The sequence below is a fragment of the Rhododendron vialii genome, chromosome 11a (assembly GCF_030253575.1).
Source record: "Rhododendron vialii isolate Sample 1 chromosome 11a, ASM3025357v1".
Lineage (NCBI taxonomy): Eukaryota > Viridiplantae > Streptophyta > Magnoliopsida > Ericales > Ericaceae > Rhododendron > Rhododendron vialii.
This window is the reverse complement of record NC_080567.1, coordinates 23,614,567-23,639,776: the sequence shown is the minus strand read 5'-3', so window position 1 is coordinate 23,639,776 and position 25,210 is coordinate 23,614,567. Positions and strand designations below refer to the sequence as shown.

At 38.0% G+C, this 25,210-nt stretch overlaps 1 pseudogene; it reads left to right on the top strand.

Moving 5' to 3' along the window:
* Positions 1-2,420: 2,420 nt before the first annotated feature.
* On the top strand, positions 2,421-23,690 carry LOC131306584 (pleiotropic drug resistance protein 3-like; annotated as a pseudogene).
* Positions 23,691-25,210: the final 1,520 nt, after the last annotated feature.

Genomic DNA, 25,210 nt, shown 5'->3' with positions numbered 1-25,210 from the left:
ATTTTACGCCGGTGTTGAATATTTTGGAGCCGAAGACGCGGAAAAGTTACCTTCACGAAGTAAACTTATCAAAAGAAAAAAAAAATCTAAAAGATAAGGATGACTCTGATAACATAGCATAATTTTTAACGGCAAATGAAATCCCTATAATCAAGGAACCAACAACAATAAACCCCCTAGAAATATGGGAAGTGATAATGTTCTATACACAAATATATATATATATATATATATATATATATATATTCATAGGGGTATAATGGGGCAATAATGTATTTTGAGGATGAGAACATAAGTATTTAAACCCTCTGGGATGGACACCTAAATAAGTCTAGTAGGTAAGATACCTATTTAATTTCTTCAAAAAAAATCTTGTAAATATAAAAAAAAAATTAGAGATCCAACAGGAAAAAAATTTAGGGGCATAATCCAAAAAAAATTTATAAAATAAAAAAGAATTGAAAATATGTAGTTCCCATCCGCTTTAAAAAATTATGATACTTAAAAAATTAGGAAGGCAAAAACAGAACGTGTTCTATGCTCGGGATAAATAGAAGATAAAAAGAAAATTAGATGGGCAAACTAGGAGGCATATAGTAGGAAAAAAATAAAAAAGGGGACGGGATTGTGATTTTACTTGCCCCCAATTTTTTGATACCTGGTGTGGATCGTGTAGTGACCCTAACTTAATTTGAAGGAGAAATAATACTCATTAGCTTTCAAGCCATCACATTGGACCACGAATAGTTTTGTTTCTCTAATCTCCATCACAGATGGCCGACCTTGCTTGAGATTCTTCAACGCCGAGTCGCCGAACAGCCAAAGTTGAAAAATTGAACTCAACTTCTGTTTCTCCAGTTCTCCTCTTTCTCGCCTCGTTATTGACGGAAAGTAAGTGAACTTTCTTTCTTTTCTTTAATCTTTTTTTCATTTTTTTATTTTTTTTGATCGGCTTCTTTTCTTTAATCTTTATTCGGTGCTAGTTTTACTGTTAGTGAAACTTTTCTTTAATCTTTATTTCGGTTAGTGCATGTCTTTAGTGGAGCAACAACAAAATAAATTAATATGAATTGGTTAGTTCCTTTGACTGTTTTTTGATTGCAATAGAATAATTTATTCGACTACACGGCTGAACTAATGAATTAATAAGTATGAAATTTGAACTGTCACTGTACACACTACATTATTAATTTTGTGAGTTTTTAGTAGGATTACTTGTCTTCAATTTTTTATTAGTGAGGTATACTAATATAGGTGTGAAAGTATTATGCATCATGATCTTATCGTATCTTGTATTTTAGACATAAAATCATATCATGATAATATGTGAAAGTATTATGCATCGTGATCTCATCGTATCTTGTATGAGTAGTGCTATAGGTACCGACGCCCTTCCGTAGGGAAATCGTACCGACGGCCGCGCCGGGCCGTCTCTAGCCACCGGATGGCCGATCCGAGTAGTCCAAAAATTCTATAAAAAAAAATAAACGAGAGGGCCCACGCAGGAATCAACGGCATCCGATATGTTGGGTGTTTAGGTCAGTACATATAGCTTTATTGTATCTTGTATTTTAGGCATAAAATCATATCATGATATGATTTTATGCCTAAAATACAAGATTCGATGAGATCACGATGCATAATACTTTCACAATAGGTACTATGATGAAGATTGAGAATGACAAGAATAGAGTGAGAATTGGCAAACAAAAATCCGGGTCTTAAAATAGAAAAGTGAGGCAACGAAAAGATGCAATGGAAAAATCACTCGTGGGTTCAATATCTAGCCTATTTGATGCAAAAAAACAAAAATCTCTTCTTTCAAGTCAAGTTGAAGAAGCAAGTAATAAAGAATTTGGAGAGGATGATGTGAATGATAATCCTCTCCAAATTTTGGTAATCATAAAACACTATAACCGGGTTTCATTTTGATTATAAATTTTTTATATAATTCAAACTAAAGGCACAATATAATCTTATTTTTGTTATTGTTTTTTTTTTTCTTGTATGTCTTTTTTTTTAATTTTTAAACTTAATACTAAGTGGGCAACCAAGCTCGAAGTCGGGCTTGGACAACCCAAACGTAGGGGCCGAAACTGGTAACATGGTATTAGAGCTCAAGTTGGGAGATGTCTTAGGTACAAGTCTATCAATTTGTATTTGTTCCCCATTTGCATTTTGCTTCACCCCTTCATATTATGTTTTGCTTTGTCTATGAAATCTTTTGCCTCCACGTGCCAGGGTTGCACATGAGGGAGGATATTGAATTGCTTGAAGTACATTGTTGGGTCCATTTCCCAATAGTATAAGCTTTTGGGACTACTGGTAACTTAATACGACCAACGATTATGTATCTCTATAAATTGTCTATGTTTGTCTACCTTTTAGACTTGTCCTACCAGCCCACTTGAGTCACTCTCTCTTTGTGCAGTATGGCTCAACTGGATGGTAATAATGAGATAGAGTCATTGACAATTGAGCCAGCAGGGATGGGAAGAAGTTTGAGATCATCATTCCGGCACCATAGCTCTAGTTTCAGAAGTGGTTCAGTTTTGACTTCTGCGAAGGATGATGATAATGAACTTTCCTTACAACATGCTGAGATTGACAATTTGCCTATAATTGAGAGGTTGAGATCATCTTTGTTTGATGAAAATGTTGGGAGCGAAATTGATGTTCAAGGAAAAAGGGTTGTCGATGTTACTAAGCTTGGTGCTGTAGAACGACATATGTTTGTTGAAAAACTCATCAAACACATTGAGAATGACAACTTTCGATTGTTACAAGAAATGACCAAAAGATTAGATGCGTAAGTCTTTTTTTTCTGGTAATATAGTGTACCAAAAGAATAGATGAGCGTCTTCTTTTCCGGTTATATACTGATACACTGGTGCACATTGAGAGCCACGCATACATATAAAGGATCTTTGATTGCACAGGCATCTAGATAACTGGTAGTCATAATATGTATTTTCACATCTTGATGCAGTTCATTGAATTAAATGGAATTGGATGTTTCAAGTTCTCTTAGTCAAGCAATGAGGTTTATAGTCTTGAGTTTCAACTTGTTACTATACCATACCATTACGGATTCTTCATTCCAATTGTTTATTCCCCATCTGTGCTAGCTCTTGGTTCTTCTTTTTCATCTCTAATTGTCTATGTAGACAAACTTGTTAATGATTGCTGTTCAAGGGTCTAACGATGGGTTATTGGGACTTTAATTTATTCTGATAGGGTTGGTGTAGAATTGCCGAGAGTGGAAGTGAGATATGACAGTCTACACGTGGAAGCAGAATGTGAGGTAGTTCACGGCAAGCCACTCCCAACTCTATGGAATTCACTCAAAAGCATTGTTTTTGTAAGTGTTTGATTTCTTTACGTAAGTTTAAAGCTAATCATAGTCCTTTTTAGGCATGGATTTGGGTGATTTCTGTGGTCAAGGGTGTAACAGATATGAGTCGTTAATTCTGCACCACAAGCGACAATAATTTACATTCAACATAAATTTCAATCCAGTTAATGTTAATATGTCAGATCTTGCTGTTAGATCTATATTTTGAGAAAATATTAGTACAAATTTTGACTGTTTCTAACTTCAAAGTTTTGGGCAGGTTGATATAAACGGTTAAGACTTGATCTGTATACTTATCATGTCAGCCAAATTTAGCATCTCATTGATATGCAAGTGTGAAATGAATTTGTGTGCTTCTGAATCTGCCGTCACAATTATGTTTCCATTTAAGACTTCAGAGGCTAGTCTTTAAGCCAAATTTGGGTGTTTTACAGCTTGAGCCTTTGGTTTTTTGAGCTTTTCTTGGTTGTATATGTTTAGAGTTTTCTGAAGGCCTTCTCCTTGAGTTTTTGGGCTTTGTCCCTTTATAAAATGGAGTAGACTTGTTCCAATAAAAAATTGGTGTTTTTTAGTTCTCCACTCAACAAAGAAAAACTCAAAGGTTTATGTTTGTATAACTTACCAAATACAGAAAAGGTTTCAATGTCTCGTTTGACCACTATTTATCCGCTGTAGCCTATGTACATGCGTAACTTGATTAACTCATTGTTTTTTTTTCTTTTTTCAACAGGATTGTGCCAAGCTAGCTGGTTTGAAGTTGCAGGAGGCCAAGATAACCATCATTAATGATCTCAGCGGTATCCTTAAGCCTGGCAGGTGTGATTAATTTGAAGCATAATCTCAGTTTATTTTACTTGACTTGACTTAACTTTCCGTAGGAAAACTAAAATATCCCTCCGAAGTCAATGTGTGTGTATGCATATAAGTCATTTTCAAATGAGAACATTCTTATTTTAGTTAAAATAAGGTTCTCCCGATTTCTCCTATTTCCCGTTCGAATTTCGATGATTCGAGCCGCTCAATGTGTTCAGAATGTAATTTTAAGAGTACTCACAAGAAATCGGCAAACAAAATTGACCGGAAAGGGCTTCAGCCAAGAGAGTCCTTGTAGGCAACTAAGACTAAATGGGAAAGGAAATCCTAGGGCTTGGGTTTCTCCGGGCACAAGGCGGTGGACACTGTAACTATACCAATGGGTGTGGGTGGTATGTGAGAGAGATGAGAGCTTGGTGAGGGAAAAAAATAAAGATGTAAGTGATAAAAAAAAAAGAAGAAGAAGAGGTGAGACAAAAAAATATTGGTGAGCACGGGGAGGTGACCTTGAGCGGAGGGAGCCTGGTTAGGGGCATGGGTTTACGTGTTTTGTCCATCTCACATTGTAATCTTATTTTTTTCTCACAGTGGAATCCTAAACTCCCATGGGCTAAGCAATTGGGGCTGAACCACGTAAACTTCTTGTTTCCTTTTTCTTGTGTGCGTGTTTATTTTTTGGGTGCAGAATTTTTGGGTGCTTCTGCTGGGTTGGATAGGATTTGTGGTTCTAATACCCGACAAGTGATATCAGAGCTCAAGGTTTTCCATCCTTGGTGTGGTGGGTATTGCTATCAAAGCACAGAAAGAACAACGAAAAAGAAAAAAGAACCAAAAAAGGTGGGTTGAAGGCAGTTACAGTCGGATGGCAGGCAACTTGATGGCTATATATTTTTTTCTTTTACATTGGGTTTCTAATAGAAAATTTCGAGGCACAAGTATTACACGGAGCTAAAGCAGGGGTATGCACTTTGTTTAGCTTCGGGTGCTGGCCTCATGTTGCTATCTGAGGTGGTAATGTGGATTCACTAGGGTCAGAATGTTTTTTAAGTTCTGGTCAGTTTATGCGGATTGAGCAGATTCCAATGGCAACATGTCACCGCACGTGATCTAGGTGATCCAGGATAACGCTGTTTTAATCAAGGAGGAAGACTATTTTTGGGTGAGAACTGAGAAGTACAAGGTTGATGGTGAACTGTATGAGCAAAAGTTGTAGGATGCACCAATGGCGCATGGGTAGCACAGGATGCAGCGAAGAGGATCACTGGTTGTTGGCCTTCACAACAGGAAGCTCTAGCATAGATATCGAAATGAAGGAAAAGGTGTACGCCAAAAGGAGGTGGGTCTCTTTCTATGTGGGTTTTGTTTGTGGCGGCGGAGGCACCTCATTGAGTAGTGTGGATCTTTCAAGATAAGCTATCCCATCGAGAGATGGAGTCACGACAGGCACTTAGTGTGTGAGTGACGGTCACCCAGGTTACGGGGTGCATATACAATTACCTCACATGGGTGGAGGGGTAATTGTTAGGTCCACCCGTGTGATGGGTGACATATTGTAATTTGATTTGGTAAAGAAGACCAAATTCACTAAGGAATAATTCATGCCTTAGGACTCTTGATTAGGAAGACTATTTAGAAGGTTAATTGGTTAAGGAAACTGCTTGGAAAAGGAATATATTGTCGAACGAGTTTGGCAAGTTGGGAGTCATTTTAGGCAACCTAGACTTACTGTGAAAGGATCCTTGGGGCATGAGTTTCTTCGGCCACAAGGAGGTGGGCGCGATAAATACAACAACGGGTATGTGGGTGAGCAACGGAGGTGAGCAAGGGTTCAACTACCTGTGGCGGAGGGAGTTCAGATTGGGGTATGTGGGTTTACGTACTTTGTCCATCTCATGTTGGAATATTTATTTTTATCATAGTGAAATCTCTCTCTTTCCCCCGAGGAGTAGGCAATTTGGGAATTACAACGTAAACTTGGTTTTTCTCTTTTTTGTGTACGCATTTATTTTGTGGTTGCTTCCGTTGGCTTGGACGTGATTTGTGGTTAATAATTCCCAACATTTAATGTGTGTTTCCGTAGACAAGTCTAAGGTTTCATAAGCATAAGAAGAAATGCTTTCCGTCGTTTTTTCCTTGGAATTTTCCAATTTTATCCGTGCACTCAAGTAGGCCTATCATTGCTGCAGGATGACTTTGCTCCTTGGTCCTCCAGGATGTGGAAAGACTACTTTATTAAAGGCACTTTCAAGAAATCTGGACAAGTCTCTCAGGGTTGCTTATTTTTCTTATTTCTAATAATTGTTATGGTTAGTGACATGGAAGATCCTCTATTAATATAAGAATTACCAAATATAATCCACAAGGTTATTTTGTGCATGTTTGGGAAGTTTACAGCATAGGTAAAGCTCATAGTGGCACCTGCTTCGCATTGTGTTTTTGGGTTTCTAGTTTGCTATATCTTCTTTTAAGGATCTGCAGGGGTGATTCTTACGTCCTAATATTGCAAGCATTGTCGTATGATCTTAAAAATTTGTCTTGTATATATATCACTTTTCTGCACACTTATGTACAAAGAAACACACATTGTTTATCTTCATTCAAGTTTACAAGTTTTGACATTCTCATACAAGAAACTTGGATTATGCTGGTCTCTTGCATATGCCCTCATTTTGTCTTACCTTGCATTGGGGATATGCCCTCCTAAAAACTTATGTCGTTGTATTGATTATTGTGCTCACATTGTGTGTGTGGCTAAGCATTTTACATACTACTTGGTAGATTGAGCTCTAATTTGATATTTTTCAAGAGCTTCCTCCCTTCATCTTCCCTCATTTGAATGAATTTTCTATTTGTTTCTACTTTCCCAAACAGGTTGTAGGGAAAGTTTTATACAATGGATACAAACTAGAAGAGTTCATTCCTCAGAAAACTTCTTCTTACATAAGTCAAAATGACCTACACATGCCTAAAATGACTATAAGGGAAACACTTGATTTTTCAGCTCGCTGTCAGGGGGTTGGAAGCCGAGCAGGTCTGGACTCGAGCAAACAAAGGATAGTTTATTTGTTGATTGTTTCGTAATTTACTTGACAATTAAAGTAAATTATATATGTCTACCCAGAAATTATGGTTGAAGTTAGCAAAAGGGAGAAACGGGCAGGATTGTTCCAAACCCAGATATCGATACTTACATGAAGGTGCTATTAGTTTCTCTGGTCTTCCTTTGCCCCCATGTTTTTGGCATTGACAATGTGTTTCATGAGGCATTGAATGTCCATAGTCTACAATGTTGTCCTTCTACGAAGATACTTGTGAATGATATTTTCTGTGTGTGGTGATGATCAGAGTCAAACTCACTCACTCTCTCTCTCTCTCTTTCTCTCTCTCTCTCTCTCTCTCTCAGATAGTTTTCACAAAGGCTTGAAACAACTTGCACTCAAGTTCCTAATGGCTGATTACATTATCTTAGTTCAATGATGGAGTATCAAGAACGAATTTCTATCAACCATTAAGAACCTGAGTGCAAAAGAATTGTGTTTAGGTAATGATCTGCAACAAAGAGTTAAGGGCAAAACTTAAGTGGTGTTACGGCTAATGATTGGAAGCTCCGTACAGCTCAATAAGGACCTAAACTTAGATGCATAATAGTAGTTGGTTATATTTCATTAGTGTGCTGAAATGATATTTCTACCTTGTATTGTCCCGAATTGATAAGAACTAGTTGATGCGAGTGTGCTGAAATGATATTTCTGCCTTGTATTGTTCCTAATTGATATGAACTAGTTGATGCGAATCTATAACGTTATTACATGGATTAGGAAACCATCTAAAAATGCAAGCTAACTTAACATAAAATGTTCAGGTCGTTAATTGCATTTCTTATGGCCCTTACTTCAGTGGTATACTATTTATGGTTTCTTTTACCAGGCAATTTCTGTGGAAGGACAAAAGACTACCCTCCAGACAGACTATATTTTGAAAGTAACATTTTCAACTGAGTTGGCCTTGATCTTCTTCTGTCATTGCTAGGAAAATGTTTTACCCATTGATTTTCTCCCACCATTTCCGTGGTTACTCAGATTTTAGGACTTGATATCTGTGCCGATACACTAATTGGAGATGCCATGATAAGAGGTATCTCAGGTGGTCAAAAGAAAAGATTGACTACAGGTAGTCTTCCTTTTCTTTTCTTTTTTCTGTTGTATATGGAATACGAGGAGTTTGAATGCTAGAGTTTGATGCAATAACCAAACTCATGACTACATCATGTTCGCCATGGAGCAAGTCCTTTGAAAAATATATTGCCACCTTTCAAGACATGCATGTAATAACTAAATAAGAAAATAGTTTGGTCCGTATTTTGCAGGCGAGATGATTATAGGTCCTACAAAAGCTCTGTTTATGGATGAAATATCAAATGGTTTAGACAGTTCCACCACATCTCAAATTGTTGCTTGTCTTCAACAGCTAGCACATATATCAGATGCTACTATACTTGTGGCACTTTTTCAACCAACACCAGAAACCTTTGACCTCTTTGACGACGTCATCTTGATGGCTGAAGAGAAGATTGTGTATCATGGACTCCGTAGTGATGTTCTAAAGTTTTTTGAGGATTGTGGGTTTAGATGTCCTGAAAGGAAAGGGGTAGCTGACTTCCTCCAAGAGGTAATTTTATTGTGGTTCATATGTAATTCTTGCTTGATCTCTTATTTTCTTCAACGGCATTACATCTTGACCATTGCAGGTAATATCTAGAAAAGATCAAGCACAATACTGGCACCAAGCTGAACAATCTTGGAGTTACATTTCTGTTGATTTATTTTGCAAGAAATTTAAGGAATCTACTTTTGGGGAGAAGTTAGATGCAGAGCTATCAAAGCCATTCACGAAGTCTCAGAGCCATGAGAATGCAATTTCGTTCAGCAGTATTCACTTTCTAAATGGACGCTCCTTAGAGCTTGCATGTCAAGGGAATATCTTCTCATGAGGAGGAATTCATTTGTTTATGTATTCAAATTATTCAAGGTCATGATCGGCAATCTCTTATTCCCTCCATACAATATTTAACCTTTCATTCCTCTGTATGCTAAATTCTAAATCTTTTTGTTTAAGGTCCCATATAACATATAGAAGCTCCAATTCTTCATCTTTGCAGCTTGTTATCGCAGCATCTATCACAATGACTGTATTCTTGAGAAATCGCATGCGTGTTGATGTAATTCATGCAAACTATTATCTGGGTGCTTTGTTCTTTGCTCTCTTCCTTCTTTTTTTAAATGGGTTGCATGAGTTGTCCATGACTGTTGCAAGACTTGCTGTCTTCTACAAACAAAGAGACATGTACTTATATCCAGCCTGGTCATACGCAATCCCGTCCACCATTCTCAAGATTCCTCTTTCACTATTGGAAGCTCTAATTTGGACTTCTCTTACGTATTATGTGATAGGATACAGTCCCCAGCCAGGGAGGTTAGTAGTAGACACATATTGTTCATTCATTCAAGTATGACATCTATTTGAGGAAGTTACCTCGGTAATTTCTTTGAATAAATGAGCCAACTACTCAATAATATATAAGTCAATTTTCATTGATTACTCATGTAGGCACCAAGGTTCATTGGTACTTCCAATACACACAGGGAGACTCCTTGTAAGATGTTAAACTGACAGTGATTGACTTTCTACCATTTTTTTGTATCTTAGGTTCTTCCGACAGTTGATTCTACTTTTTGCTGTGCATTTTGCTGCAACATCTATGTTTTGTTTCGTGGCCTCTGTATGCCGTACCATGGTTGCTTCTATAACAGCTGGTAGTTTGTTGATATTATTTGCCATTTTATTCAGTGGCTTCCTTATCCCAATACGTAAGGTTCATTACCTCTTTCAAATTTGAGTTTTTTAGAAAATTATTTAGGAAACTTAAACCCTCTTGTTGCTTGCAGCCTCTATGCCAAGTTGGTTGAAGTGGGGATTTTGGGTTTTCCCGTTGACTTATGGTGAGATAGGCCTTGTTGTAAATGAATTTCTTTCACCAAGATGGCAAAAGGTTAGTATCTACCTAGATGCAAGATTTTCTGCGTCTTCCAATCAACAAAATTTTCAAGTTACTTTTTCTTTGTTTCGTTAATGTTAAGTGATTTTCCTGCTGATAAAGGGGTTCGTTCATTGTTCTTACATAGAGGGTCAATTAGATAATACAAAACAATATTCAGTTACCATAATTAGTGTCGAAATACTTTGATTGATCTTTTATTCTTCTCACAATGAGGTACAATATATAGACCGAATACAAGGTAAAATAAGGAAATAAAATAAAATCAAATCAAATCCCTAACTGATCCCTAATTGATTAGGTACTGATCCCTAATTGATTCTACCTAATCAAATCCCTAATTGATTCTACCAAATTGAGTATCTTCCTAATTACATTCAATACATTAAATACAGTCAACACTCCCCCTCAAGCTGGAGCATAAACATCGTGTACTCCCAGCTTGTGACAAATAGTATCAATGGAAGTCTTGGGAAGTGCCTTGGTGAAAATATTAGCCAGTTGAGAACCTGAAGGAACAAAAGGAGTGCTAATATCTTTAGATTCCACCTTTGACCGAATGAAATGACAATCAATTTCAATGTGTTTGGTCCTTTCATGGAATACTAGATTATTAGCAATGTGGATAGCAGCTTGATTATCACAATATAGAGGAGTAGGACCATGTACCAGGATCCCAAACTCTTGTAGAAGTGTGCGCAACCAAGTCAACTCACCAGCGGTATGAGCCATTGCTCTATACTCTGCCTCAGCACTAGATCGTGCTACAACTGACTGTTTCCTACTTCTCCATGTCACAAGATTGCCTCCTATAAAGGTGCAATAGCCAGTAGTAGAACGACGATCAGCAGGAGATCTTGCCCAGTCAGCATCTGTATATCCTTCAATACGAAGATGTTCAGATGATTTGTAGAGAAGTCCACGTCCGGGAGCATTTTTTAGATACTTTAAGATACGAACAACTGCCTCCATATGAGGAACTCGAAGACGAGTCATAAATTGACTGACAACGCTAACTGCATAGGAGATATCGGGTCGAGTAATAGTTAGATAAATAAGTTTTCCTACAAGTCTCCGATACATCTCAGGGTCGTCAATCAGCTCACCATCTTCAGGCATTAACTTAAGATTAGTCTCCATGGGAGTAGCTACAGGTTTAGACCCAATATAACCTGTATCTTTCAAGAGATCAAAAGTGTACTTCCTTTGTGATAAACTGATACCCGCTTTGAAACGAGCCACCTCAATGCCAAGGAAATATCGAAGCTTGCCTAGATCTTTGGTAAGAAAGCTAGAACCAAGATGGCAAATTAGTGTTTGAATCCCAATGCTATCACTACCAGTGATGACGATATCATCCACATAGACCACAAGAATCACAATACCACGAGTGGTCTTTTTAAAGAACACGGAATGATCAGCCTGACTCCGAGTCATACCATGAGAAATAATAGTATTACTAAACTTATCGAACCAAGCCCGCGGAGACTGTTTGAGACCATATATAGATTTGTGGAGATGACACACACACTCCCCCTTGGACTCAAAACCAGGTGGTTGTGCCATATAGACAGTCTCAGACAAATCCCCATGTAGAAAGGCATTCTTAACATCAAGCTGGTGGAGAGGCCAATCAAGATTTGCCGCAAGAGAGATAACAATCCGTACAGAATTAAGTTTGGCCACTAGAGAAAAAGTCTCAGTATAATCAAGTCCATAGGTTTGGGTGAAATCCTTGGCCACAAGACGAGCTTTCAGTCGATCAAGAGTACCATCAGGATTTTGTTTGACAATAAACACCCAAAGACAACCAACAATATGTGCTCCAATAGGCTTGGAAACAAGGGTCCAAGTATGATTTATGGACAAGGCATGCATCTCTTCTCTCATAGCGGATCGCCATCGAGGATGAGAAAGAGCCTCTAAAAAAGACTTAAGAATAACAACAGAAGATAGAGACACAGAAAAAACGCGAAAAGATGGAGATAAACGATCATAGGACACAAACTGAGAAATAGGATGGAAAGTGGAAAAACGCGTACCCTTACGAACGGCAATAGGCAAGTCAAGATCCGGATCCTCAGACGGTGAAGGAGATGATGTGGGTAAAGAAGTTGGGTCTGCAGGAGCAATGGGTGGTGCGGCGGCAGAAGAGCGACGAACATAGACCTGTTTTATGGATGGTCGAGAAGCAGTCTCGGGAGGACGGACCAGTGTAATGGGTGGTCGAGGAGCAATCTCGGGAAGACAAGGTGACAGACCAAGATCAGCCAACATGAGTGGCTATAACCGTGCACCTGCTGGGGAATAATATGGGACGGTCTCAAAGAATGTCACGTCAGCACTTATAAAGTGCTTACGTAGCAAGGGACTATAACACCTGTATCCTTTCTGTGTTCAAGAGTAACCAAGAAATATACATTTATAAGAACGAGGATCAAGCTTATCACGACCTGGAGAGAAATTATGTACGAATGAAACACAACCAAAAAGTTTTGGGGGGAGAGAAAAAAGATCCTTGTCAGGAAAGAGAATCTAGTAAGGAGTTTTGCCGTTCAAAGCCCGAGATGGCATTCTATTTATAAAATAATTAGCTGTAAGAACTGCATACCCCCAAAAATGTTTTGGAACATGCATGTGAATCCTAAGAGCTCGGGCAACTGCTAAAATCGGTCCATTTTTCCGCTCAGCAACCCCATTTTGTTGAGGGGTGGTTACACAAGTAGTTTGATGAATAATGCCATGAGTTTCAGTAAAATGCGTAAATTGATGAGAAATATATTCTTGGGCATTATCAGTCCGCAAAATACGTAATTTGGCATTAAATTGAGTGACAATTTCAACATAAAAATTAGAGAACACGGAAAATAATTGAAACCGATCTTTGAGAAGATATACCCAAGTTAAACGAGAAAAATCATCAATAAACGTAACAAAATAGCGAGCACCACATAAACTTGTGGTACGAGATGGTCCCCAAATATCCGAATGAACTAAAGCAAACGGTTCTAAACTAGGTGACTCAACTCGTAAAGGAAAAGAAACCCTACGATGTTTACTGAGTTCACAAGTGTCACAATTAAAAGGAGAAAAACTAGTTAAATCAGGGACTATCTTGCGAAGATTGGCAGAAGATGGGTGTCCAAGACGACAATGCCACTGGTAAGGTGTGGTAATGGAGTGGAAGGCAGATAACTTGGAAGGATTGGACGGCCGAAGGTAGTACAGACCATTCTTCTCATACCCCCCACCAATCATCCTTTGCGTTTTGAGATCTTGAAATTCACAATGAGAGGGATAGAAGAGTACAGAACAATTGTGAGTTTGAGAAAGTTTATGAATGGAAAGTAGATTAAAAGGAAATTGTGGTAAGTATAAGACAAAAGTAAAAATAAGGCCAGAGGCATGATAAGTACCAAAGCCATGTACACGAATTTTAGTACCATCCGCAATAGTAACATAAGAAGGAACGGAAGGTGTAACTGTAACGACCCGCTCCATCTTTGTACAATATTGTCCGCTTTAGACGCCCAAAGCCCATAGACTTCCCAGTAGGTCACCCATCCCTAGACTACCCCAGGATGAGCACGCTTAACTGTGAAGTTCCTATGCGCTTTGGTCCGTCCTCACGGCTTTAAAAGGCCTTGTACAAGTAGGAGGGATCTTTTCTTATAAACCATGACTTGCCCCCTCCCGTCCGGACGGAGCCTGCTTCCTGCAGTACCGCCGGCCACCGGAAAGCGGGGTGTCACAATCTACCCCCCTTAGGGATGCAACGTCCTCGTTGCACAGGCCCAGCAACCTCCCTTGGGGTCCGTGGTAGCAGAGCGCATCCTACTCACCACTTTGCCCAGGGCGGGGCTTTGATACCATTTGTAACGACCCGCTCCATCTTTGTACAATATTGTCCGCTTTAGACGCCCAAAGCCCATAGACTTCCCAGTAGGTCACCCATCCCTAGACTACCCCAGGATGAGCACGCTTAACTGTGAAGTTTCTATGCGCTTTGGCCTGTCCTCACGGCTTTAAAAGGCCTTGTACAAGTAGGAGGGATCTTTTCTTATAAACCATGACTTGCCCCCTCCCGTCCGGACGGAGCCTGCTTCCTGCAGTACCGCGGCCACCGGAAAGCGGGGTGTCACAGTAACGACATCAATAAAAAGAGACAAATCACCTGTCATATGATCAGATGCGCCAGAATCAAGAATCCATGGAGGACTGTCAGTACGAGAAGATGAGTGAAGGCAAGTATTACCTGATGAGACATGAGTCGCAATAGAAGTCGAAGATGCATTAGCCTTGTGAAACATGGAATCATACTCAGACCTAGAGATAGTAATCTGATCTGGAGGAGCCAACCCAGATGGCTTCCCCTCAAATGTAGCCTGATTGGCCCAAGCCGGCTTGCCATGAAGCTTCCAACAGAACTCAACAGTGTGATTGGTTGCATTGCAATATGTACACTTCTTGGTGCCACGACCACCACGCCCCCCACGGCCGCCACGTCGACCACCACGTTCATAAGAACCACTACGACTGTGGGGAGGATTAGAGTGGCTAAAATTCCCAGAAGATGGAATAAGACCAGTAGCAGGAGCAGCTAGAGCAGATGGAGTTGGATGCTCTAAAACAGAAGACTGAGGAGCAACCCTTCGAACACGAGCAAAAGCCTCACCAACAGTAGGAACTTCCTTGCCGGAAAGAATTTGGGGACTGAGAGGAGCAAGCTCTGTATTCAGCCCGGACAAGAATTTGGTAACTCGAAATTCATCTCTGTATTTCTGCTGAACCTTTAAATTTGTGGTTAAAGGTTGATAAACATTTAACTCATCCCACATCCCTTTTAAGGTGGAAAAGTACTCATCAACCGATCGATCTCCTTGTTGGAAAGAGAAAATATTCTGATAAATCTGATAAATACGAGATAGATTCTGTTCGGATGAATATAACTCATGTAAAGTATCCCATACTTCTTTGGATGTGTCAAGGCATGCAACATTGTTAAAAATATCAGGTTCAAGACTATTCCAAAGCAAAGTCATAATATATGAATCATTTTGAATCCAAACAGAATCTTCAGATGGGGCATCAGTGATATAGGAAGTCTCACCACTTGCTCGCAAAGAAACAGTCACAGCACATGACCATGGCAAATAATTGGCCCCATTTAATTTAATTGAGGTGAGAGAACGACGATGAAATGGATCCCTAAGAGTGTCCTTAGAGCCAGATGTTTCGGTTTTCTTATCCTTATCACCCATAATACGAGAGAAAACCAAAAAATAGGAATAAACCAAATATTACCAGATCTGGTAGGGATGCGACAAAGATACCCCGGAATTGATATGGTTTAGATGAGGGTCTGACGTTGCTGACTGGGGTGAAAGCAAGGTTGCCGAAGTCCGACTGAGTGGGTGGCGGAGTCTGTAGAAGGCCGGAGAAGGCAGTCTCAGTATTGCTGAGAACTGAGAGTACTTCGTCGGACAAGATGGATTTCTCAGATAGTTCTGAGAAACAGAGATCGTTCGAGAGAGAATAAAGACAGGCTCCCTGGCTCTGAAAAAGAAGAAGAAGATAAAGACGATACTTGGTCGAGAGACCAAGAAAAGAAGAGAAAGAAGAAATTAGGTTCTTGGAACCTGCTCTGATACCATGTCGAAATACTTTGATTGATCTTTTATTCTTCTCACAATGAGGTACAATATATAGACCGAATACAAGGTAAAATAAGAAAAGAAATTCAAATCAAATCAAATTCCTAACTGATCCCTAATTGATTAGGTATTGATCCCTAATTGATTCTACCTAATCAAATCCCTAATTGATTCTACCAAATTGAGTATCTTCCTAATTACATTCAATACATTAAATACAGTCAACAATTAGCAACTTCAACAATAGCAATGGCAACAAGATGTGTCAGTTATTTGGATAGGCAAGAACTGGGATGAATACTAGTGTTTCTTGACTATATCAGCATATTCATTCTGTGCATTTCTATTTTTTTTTCCTCTACAGACGCTGGCAGGGAATACAACAATAGGGAAAGAAATAATTAAAAATCGTGGACTCCAGTTTAGTGCATATTTCTTCTGGCTATCACTTGGTGCTTTACTTGGGTTTGCAATACTCTTCAATATTGGCTTTACCTTCGCCTTAACCTTTTTAAACCGGAAGTTCATCATTGGATTACATGAAGTCGATTTTAGTACCACATAATGATATGTGCTTGTTCCATTTCCTCATGAAAATCAGCTCCTGTTTCTCGAGCTGTTATTTCAAATGAGAAGCTCTCCCAACTTAAAGGAAGTAAAGATTCCTTCAATGGTGCCGATAAAGAAGCAATGTCGAAGAGCTGCCAAAAAATTGCATCAAAACCTCGTAAAGGTCGTGTTCTTGCATTATTTGTCTTCCTCTTCTAATTACTTTTGGAACATTACTTCAAATAATATCTTCCTTTAATAATGGTACAATTTTATTTCTACTACAATTAACAAGGGTGACTAATCTAATTGTACAGAATGGCTGGTTTTACCTTTTGAGCCCCTAACCTTAGCATTTAAAGATGTGCAATACTACGTTGAAACTCCTTTGGTATGCACTCACCAAATCTCTTACAAATCTTAGTTGGGTGTTAGATAGAGTAGTTAGATGATCTTACCTCGGTTGGTTTTCCATTTTCATTGATCTCAGGCAATGAAAGAAAGGCGTTGTACTCAAAAAAAACTCCAACTTCTTTGTGATATTACTGGTGCGTTAAGGCCCGGTGTTCTAACTGCATTAATGGGTGTGAGTGGAGCTGGTAAAACAACTCTTTTGGATGTTCTTGCTGGAAGGAAAACGAGTGGCACTGTTGATGGAGATATTAGAATTGGAGGATATCCCAAGGTTCAAGATACTTTTGCTAGGATTTCAGGTTACTGTGAGCAAAGTGACATTCATTCACCACAAATTACAGTGGAAGAATCTGTCATTTTTTCTGCTTGGCTGCGTCTGCATCATGAAATTGATGCTAAAACTAAATTTGTATGACCTACTTCTCTCATGTATATATATGTACACATGAGTTGATTTCTTTGACTTTTCTAAAAGCTTTAAAGCTTATTTCACTTTTATAGCTTATGCATTTGTCTTCACAGGAATTTGTGAGAGAGGTCCTGGAGATCATTGAGCTTAATGAAATAAGAGATTGCTTAGTTGGCATGCCAGGTGTCAGTGGTTTATCAACTGAACAACGAAAGCAGCTCACAATAGCAGTGGAACTTGTAGCTAACCCCTCCATTATTTTCATGGATGAACCTACAACTGGATTGGATGCAAGATCAGCTGCAGTTGTTATGCGGGTCGTGAAGAATGTTGCTGATACGGGAAGAACAATTGTTTGCACCATTCATCAACCAAACATTGACCAATTCGAAGCATTTGATGAGGTGGGAAACCAATTTAACCAGCTATTTCTAGGACATGAGTCAACTTGGATGTTGAACTGGAATTGAGAATTTGGACCTTAAAGTTGTTTCATCACCAGTTGCAACTCATAGAATAATTTAACTCTACAGATTAAGAACGGCTTAGGAAACTTTCTGAATTGTCATGAATTGACAAAATAAATTGCAAAATGAACATGTATGGAAAATAGGGCAACAAACTCAATAATCCACTTTCCTCTTGATTAGCTTTGTGAGACTTAGAGCATATCCAGCAGAGGTAACAAACATCAAGAAATTTGAAGGGTTTGTCAAGTTTTAGATGCTTTAGGAGAACCTTCAAATATTACCCACCTTTTAAACTTATGTCTTCTCTCTTCAAATTTGAATTATGGGTATCAAATGATTAATAAGACAAATGGTTGCTATAATGGGTATGTATAAAAGCAAATTTGAATTATGTTTAAAAGTTAATAGTTGTACAAAAAGATAGTATCAATAAAATAGAAAAATTGTAGATTCTACTGGAGTGCATGTCACAAATCTGAAGTCACCCTTCAAATTTAGAAAGGTAGCAAAGTCCAAGTTTCGAAGCTAAGTTTGGAACTTCTGTCAAAGATGTTGTCTGTATACTTGTGGGCCTATTCTTTAACAACTTAAGCTTTTATCACAAACTTGTCAACACCATATTACTCTCTTGATAAAGGTACTAGGGTTCTTAACATACAACAATGCAAGTCAATGTGTTTGGGTTAACCGTTCATGTTTTTTATCTTGTTTGTGAGTGGCAAGCTCAATATGCACCCATATATAGGCCTACCCTAATAGCTTTAACTTATGAGGAAACTATCTGGCTAATAATATTGAAAGGGGAAATCAATAAATACTAGCTCTAGGTTGGTTGGTGGGTGTGCCTGATTAACAAAATGTTAATAGTTGAACAAACTTGTAGAGCACAGGAACTACTTATTACATAATAAAATTATGACCTTAGCTATATGATAAGAGTGGTGACACCAGAAAAACTCACAACTTTTCCTCCATTAGAATCAAGGCGAAAACAGAATGTAATTTAGATCCATGTTCTCTTGGATGAAAGGGCATAATTATTTTTCTCAAAACAGGGAGACATTTTGTTTAGATCGATTTCGTGAAGATTTGAAAGTTTTTTTTGGTTGCTGGTTTCTTGTTTCTTGTTTGTATCGTCTTGTTTTCAGCAGTCTAGTCCAATCGGACCTTTGAGATGATTCGCAAGTAATCCAATGGGCTATAAAGTAATGAATGAGCAAGTAGGCCAACTGCCATCTTATATGCTATAAAGTAGTTTGATTAGCAAGTATTAGCTTATAAGCTAATACCCAAATCTGTTGGACTATTCCTTTCTTTGTTAATAACAATGGATTCTAACTTTACCCCGTCTATCGATTTTGGCAATTTTGACGTAATGAATGATCAAGACACATTTAAAGTCGGTACATACTTTTTGCTATTGAAATTCCGCATGTGTGCTTCAATATGAACAAGTTACGTTTAATACCGATTTGGAATATGTTGCAGTTAATTCTATTGAAAACTGGTGGGCATATTATCTACTCTGGACCATTGGGTCACCATTCAAGCAGTGTCATCAAATATTTTGAGGTCGGTTTGCTATGAAAGGGAAGAGGCATTTTTTGATATTTTTCCTTCACCAATTGTGAAGGTTGTGCATATGACATCAAAAAACTAACTATAATTCATCCAATATCGACCATTTCTCTCTAACAGGATATCTCTGGGGTTCCAAAGATCAAAAGTAATTGCAATCCTGCGACATGGATGTTAGAGGTCACTTCCACAACAGTAGAAGCCAAACTTGGAATCGATTTTGCCCAAGTTTACAAGAATTCTATCTTGTATCAGTGAGTTCAATTGATGATCACTTGTTCGTTTCGAGTTGAGATAGTCATTGTGGACTTGTTTGGCCTGACTAGAATGCTAAGTTTCTCATTATATGCATTTTATGTAGTTGGGGATACAGTTCTGAGGATGTCTCCCAAACTGTATCTCTTTGTGCTCCTAAGGTGATCTTAGATGCAGTTTCAGTTGCAAAAACAAATGGTGTTTTTAGATGGATTTACATGTTTTATGGTCATTAAACATACACATAGCCAACAAAACCCTAGAAAACTGTTTAATTAAGACCCTATGATCTGCGAACTCATGGAAAGGGGGTTTTGGGTTTGAAGCAGGGGATTTTAAATTACTACCAAATCTATGGTAGAAGATCATGATTTCTGATGACTCAATTGTGGTCATATGACAATCCATTGTTGTCCTTTCCTTTCTTGTTCTTTGCCTATTCATTTTCAGTGCCTATTCTTTTGTGTACTTTCTTTTTATACCAATGGTTGTTGGACCGTTGCACCACTCATGGTCATTTTGGAAATTTAAGACTGGACTGAGGTTGATTGTCATTAAGTCGCAAGTAAATTTTAATTTTGAGGTAATGCTAATTGAAACGGGAGATTGAACATCATGTTCTAGAACAGCTGTAAACTAAACATAGTGAGTCAACTAGAAAACATAAGGCAAGATAGAGTGCTACATGAAAGTCAAATAAGAAAGAGAGTCCAAATTGGGCACACGGTACTTCATATTTGTTATGCAAATGACAATCTTCATTGATGCAACCAGTGCAATGCTCACTTTTCCATTAGATAATGGCATTAACGACGCTTCACATTTACGTGAAGTTTATTCCGATGATGGACTCATTAATTTTGTGTGACACTTCATTCATGGTACCCTTATCAAAACAAAGGAAAATATATTATTCATGATACTACATTGATTGTTTTGATACTAGTCTTCACTTCTATAGTAGTCATTTCTGGCGATTCTGATTGCAGGAACAATAAAGCAGTTGTGGATATTCTGAGTACTCCCGATACGAAATATTTGCATTTTGAAACCCGTTTTTCACAGAATGGTTGGGGACAGTTCAAATCCTGCCTTTGGAAACAACACTTGTCTTACTGGAGAAGTCCTTCGTACAACTTGATACGCTCCATGTATTTGTTGTTCGCATCTTTGCTTTTTGGCCTTCTATTTTGGGATCAAGGGAGGAAAATGTAAGTAAACTAAATTGAACAATGTTGACAATGTATGAGAAGGTAAGTAGTGAATGCAGTATTTCCTATACAAAGAATCACCGAAGGTTTGGTTTCTTAATTCCCTTGACCTATAATGACTCCATTAATAGGTTCCACAATTCAATTATCATGCTTATCCATAGACTTTCTTCATGTTTAACATAGATATCACTTTATTGGACAGAAATAACCAGCAAAGTCTTTTCAATGTACTTGGAGCAATATACTCTGCTGCAATATTCTTGGGCATAAATAATTCTTCATTAGTTTTACCATACATCTCAACGGAACAACCAGTTCTCTATTGGGAAAGGTTTGCAGGAATGTATGGCTCATGGGCTTATGCGCTTGCTCAGGTAACCTCTTAAATACCTAAAGCTTTGGTAACTATTGCAATGTTGCCAAGGTTTTTGGTATTACTTGAAACCTAACGTCTAGTTACATGAGTGTCATGCCATACCAAACGCTTTCTTGTATTTTCTTAATGAGCATCTTATTACTAACACTTTCTACATATTTATATATGCCTGCTTAATTTTGTAGGTCATGGTTGAGGTTCCATATAACTTGGCCCTAGCAATTGTTTTCTCGACCATCACCTATCCGATGATTGGTTATTATTGGTCAGCTTATAAGGTTTTATGGTACTTCTACACCATATTTTGTACATTGATGTGCTTCAGTTATCTTGGAATGCTGATTGTTGCTATTACACCGAGCTTTCCAGTGGCAACAATTTTACAGACATTCTTCTACATGATTTTCAACCTGTTCGCTGGTTTTTTGATTCCTCAACCAGTAAGCTACTAACTTTTACTTGGTCTGATACACTAATTGTATTTTATATTCAGCATAGTGGCAGAGCCAGAAATAAGCTTGCCTTAGTGGGGGCACTTTTTAAATACACTTCAATCAAAAAGATTCCTAATAGGCAATGCTAGAATAATATAAAAAAAACTTTTGTAAATGAATTGGTGGAATTGTCTTAGTTAATCAATTCTTAAGAGCAATTTAATACACAATAACTAAAATTTCAATATTTATTATTACTGTTCCAATTGGAAAAAATGTCATTTTTTCCATATTTTATTCCTAAATCTCTATTCAAATTGCGTTGTGGGGTCTATCGACAGAGAGAAAGAAACAGGACTATCGTCAAAATTGTAAATAAATACTTAACTATAATGCTTACGGTCGTTACTAAACTATAATGCTTACATTCACTTTTGAATTTTGAACATCATGCATTAGAGAGTTTCAAATAGTAAGTGGTGGCTATTTTTTGCATTAGACATCTCATTTTAAACCTAGAATTGTTCTGATATTTGAGAGAAAATTGATAATGAATAGTAGACAAAATGTATTACAGTGGTTAAAAAGAATAATTTATGAAAGACGATTTATAAGAATAATTTATGAAGCACCCCAATCCCTCCCCTTCTTCACAAAAACTACCCGAGTACTCTACAGTAAATGTTCAAAGAATCATGCACAAATAAACCTAATCCCTTATCCTACTTGTTGGCCTTTGATTCAACTACCAAAATCATAAGTTACTTGCAGGATTGAATATCCCACGACCTGCAATCAATCCGAGATCACACTTGTCGATCTCAAAAGCCTAGACGATGTTTTCTCTTCCTTGCAACCTCAACATTAGAAGTTTTTCATCAGCAAAATTTGCCACAACAGCATTAGTGCATCTTTCCTAATGCTGTCCTAGATCAGGTGGCTCCACTGTGCAATTATCAGTCGATTGAAAACCACAATGTCAGAATGAGGGAAGTTATATCCTCTAAGCACAGCTAACAAAATCTTACTCAGAACACTCATTTGGGTTATTTTTTCTTCTGGTCAATCCTATTTTTTAAGCCTTTAATCACAATCCAGAAGTTCGCTTGAAAACCTCTAGTTTTTTAGTTCCTAGCAGTACACACATTTGATTTTTTGATAACTCAAGTGTCTGGGCCAGTTTACACGCACCTCAATTAATCCTAGGGGTACAATCCCACCGCCCACTTGTGGTGGGATTTGATAAAACCATTATCACTTCAGAGCTCAGATGGTGAGCAAAATAATCAGATTTGGTCAGTGAAAGACTGGAAACATCTGGGATCGCAAGGCTTTCTTTCTTTTTCATTTTTTGATCCTCTGATCGCAAGGCTTTCTGCTGTAGGGTTTTCTTACTGGTATAACTCTTTCACATCCTGCCATTGCTTTCCTATTTTTTTGACAAACAATATTAACTATGTAACTCAGTGATCCAAGTTTATTTGGGTCAGTTGGTCCATTTTCGCAAGTTGATCCGCCTCTTTTTGTGATGTGATTATCTTTACCGGAAACAATACATATCAAATGATTTTTCAAAATGAAGTACGATAATCAATCAAATTATCATAAAATGTATCTCCTCGTGGACTTCTGCCAACTCAGCTAACTGCTAAATCTCCCAATGCTCTATGGTTACCTTGTAAAATTTCAAAGACATTATTACCCTGTGGGATTTTGAACTTCCTGTTATTTCTTTTTCTTTTAAATTGACCTACAGTTGTATTTATGTTGCCTCTTGCAGCAAATTCCCAAGTGGTGGCTCTGGATGTATTATCTAGTCCCTACCTCTTGGACTGTAAATGGGATGCTTACTTCACAGTATGGAGATGTACACAAGAAGATTATGGTGTTTGGTGAAACTAAAACCATCTCGGCTTTTGTAGCAGATTACTTTGGATTTCACCGTGATCAATTACCCATTGTGGGTGTTGTTCTCATTATTTACCCCGTTGCATTTGCTTTTCTATTTGCATTCTGCATAGAGAAGTTAAACTTTCAGAGGAGATGAACATTGTCAAACCATTTGTTTTGTACTTCAAATGAATAATTGTTACTGTAATCACTTATGGACTTATATTGAGATGTTTCATACTTAGATCTAAGGTTGCATGTTAAGTCACGGTGGATGAAAGGCAAAGCTGAATGTGTGTTTGCAGGCTTTGAAAATGGTGGGAAGTCGCGGAAAAGCCCATACCTCTGGAAACCATGAGAAAAATTTGTACTGAAAGAAAAAGCCATACCTTGGGCACAGTGGGCTCCCCCGTTCCGAAGAGGACCTGGGGCAGTTGTGCCGAGCTAGCAGGTGGCTGCGCCCAAACAATGAGTATCGTGCCGAGTCAAAAAATTGTGACCTGAACCGTTCACAGCGTAGAGCTTGACGCATTGAACAAATTTGTAAAAAAATCTAGTCGATGGGATATCGGCAGCTCAGTGAACGAATGGCATTTTTGGACAGTTATTATTGGTTGAAAAATTATACTGTGGAAAAATGTGGTTTTTTTCACTGAGTTACCAAAGTTTAATCGACTTGATTTTTTACAGTTTTGTTTTATGCGTCAAGTTCTTTCAGATCACTTTTTTTGGCTTGGAACAAAACCCATTTTTCTTTGTGAAATATAATGTCACAAATATGTGCACAATTACAATGTCACATATTAGGGAAAGTCATTAGTGCATGACAAGCTTGTTTGATAACCTAAATTCAGCACTTAAAACTGAATCAATTAAGTAATAAGTGATTCAGTAGGTTTGATAACGACATTATACATTGCTTAACAAATTAAGTGCTACTTAAAATGTAGGCTGGAAAATTGAAAAAAAATAAGTAACTTTAAGCTACTTAATTTTGGCTGAATTCTTGTGTTCTTGAATGTAATCATCATCCCACCACCACAACCACTTCGCCATCATCACCACCACTCTTGTCACCACTCCACCACCACTCCCCTATCACTCTATCACCACCGCCACCATTACCACACTGCCACCACCACTACCACACCGTTGTTGCCGCCGCCGCCACCACAATGTCACCATTGCACAACTATCACTCCACCGATACCATTCACTGTCACAATTACACCATCATTCCTCCACCACCACTCACTGCCACCGTTACATCACTATCACTCCACCACCACCACCACCACTGCCGCCACCACTCCATCACCACCACCACCACCACAATCATCATTCCACCATTATTATAAGTACATTGTGACCATTAGTAAATTAAGAGAGAATTGAAACTAAAATTAATTTATCTTTTTTTAATTTAATACTTAATATGTTTACTAAACAGCTTTTCAGCTTAAAAAATTTAGCATTCAGTACTTAATTTTTCAGCATTTAATTTCAGTTTTATCAAACAGGCCCAAACTCTTGTAAGGGTGGGATGCCGGTTTTCTCTGTTATCTTTGTACTTTGTCATCCAAAGATTAATAAAAAAGAAATCTGCCAATCAAAAGAAAAAGAAAAAGAAAATCTTTTGTAGGGTACCAAACACGTTGGTCAGAGTTTCCATTTCCATTTAAATGGTGCTAAAAATGTTTGGCAGATTCTTAAAAACTACCTAACCATGAAGGGAAAAACTTTA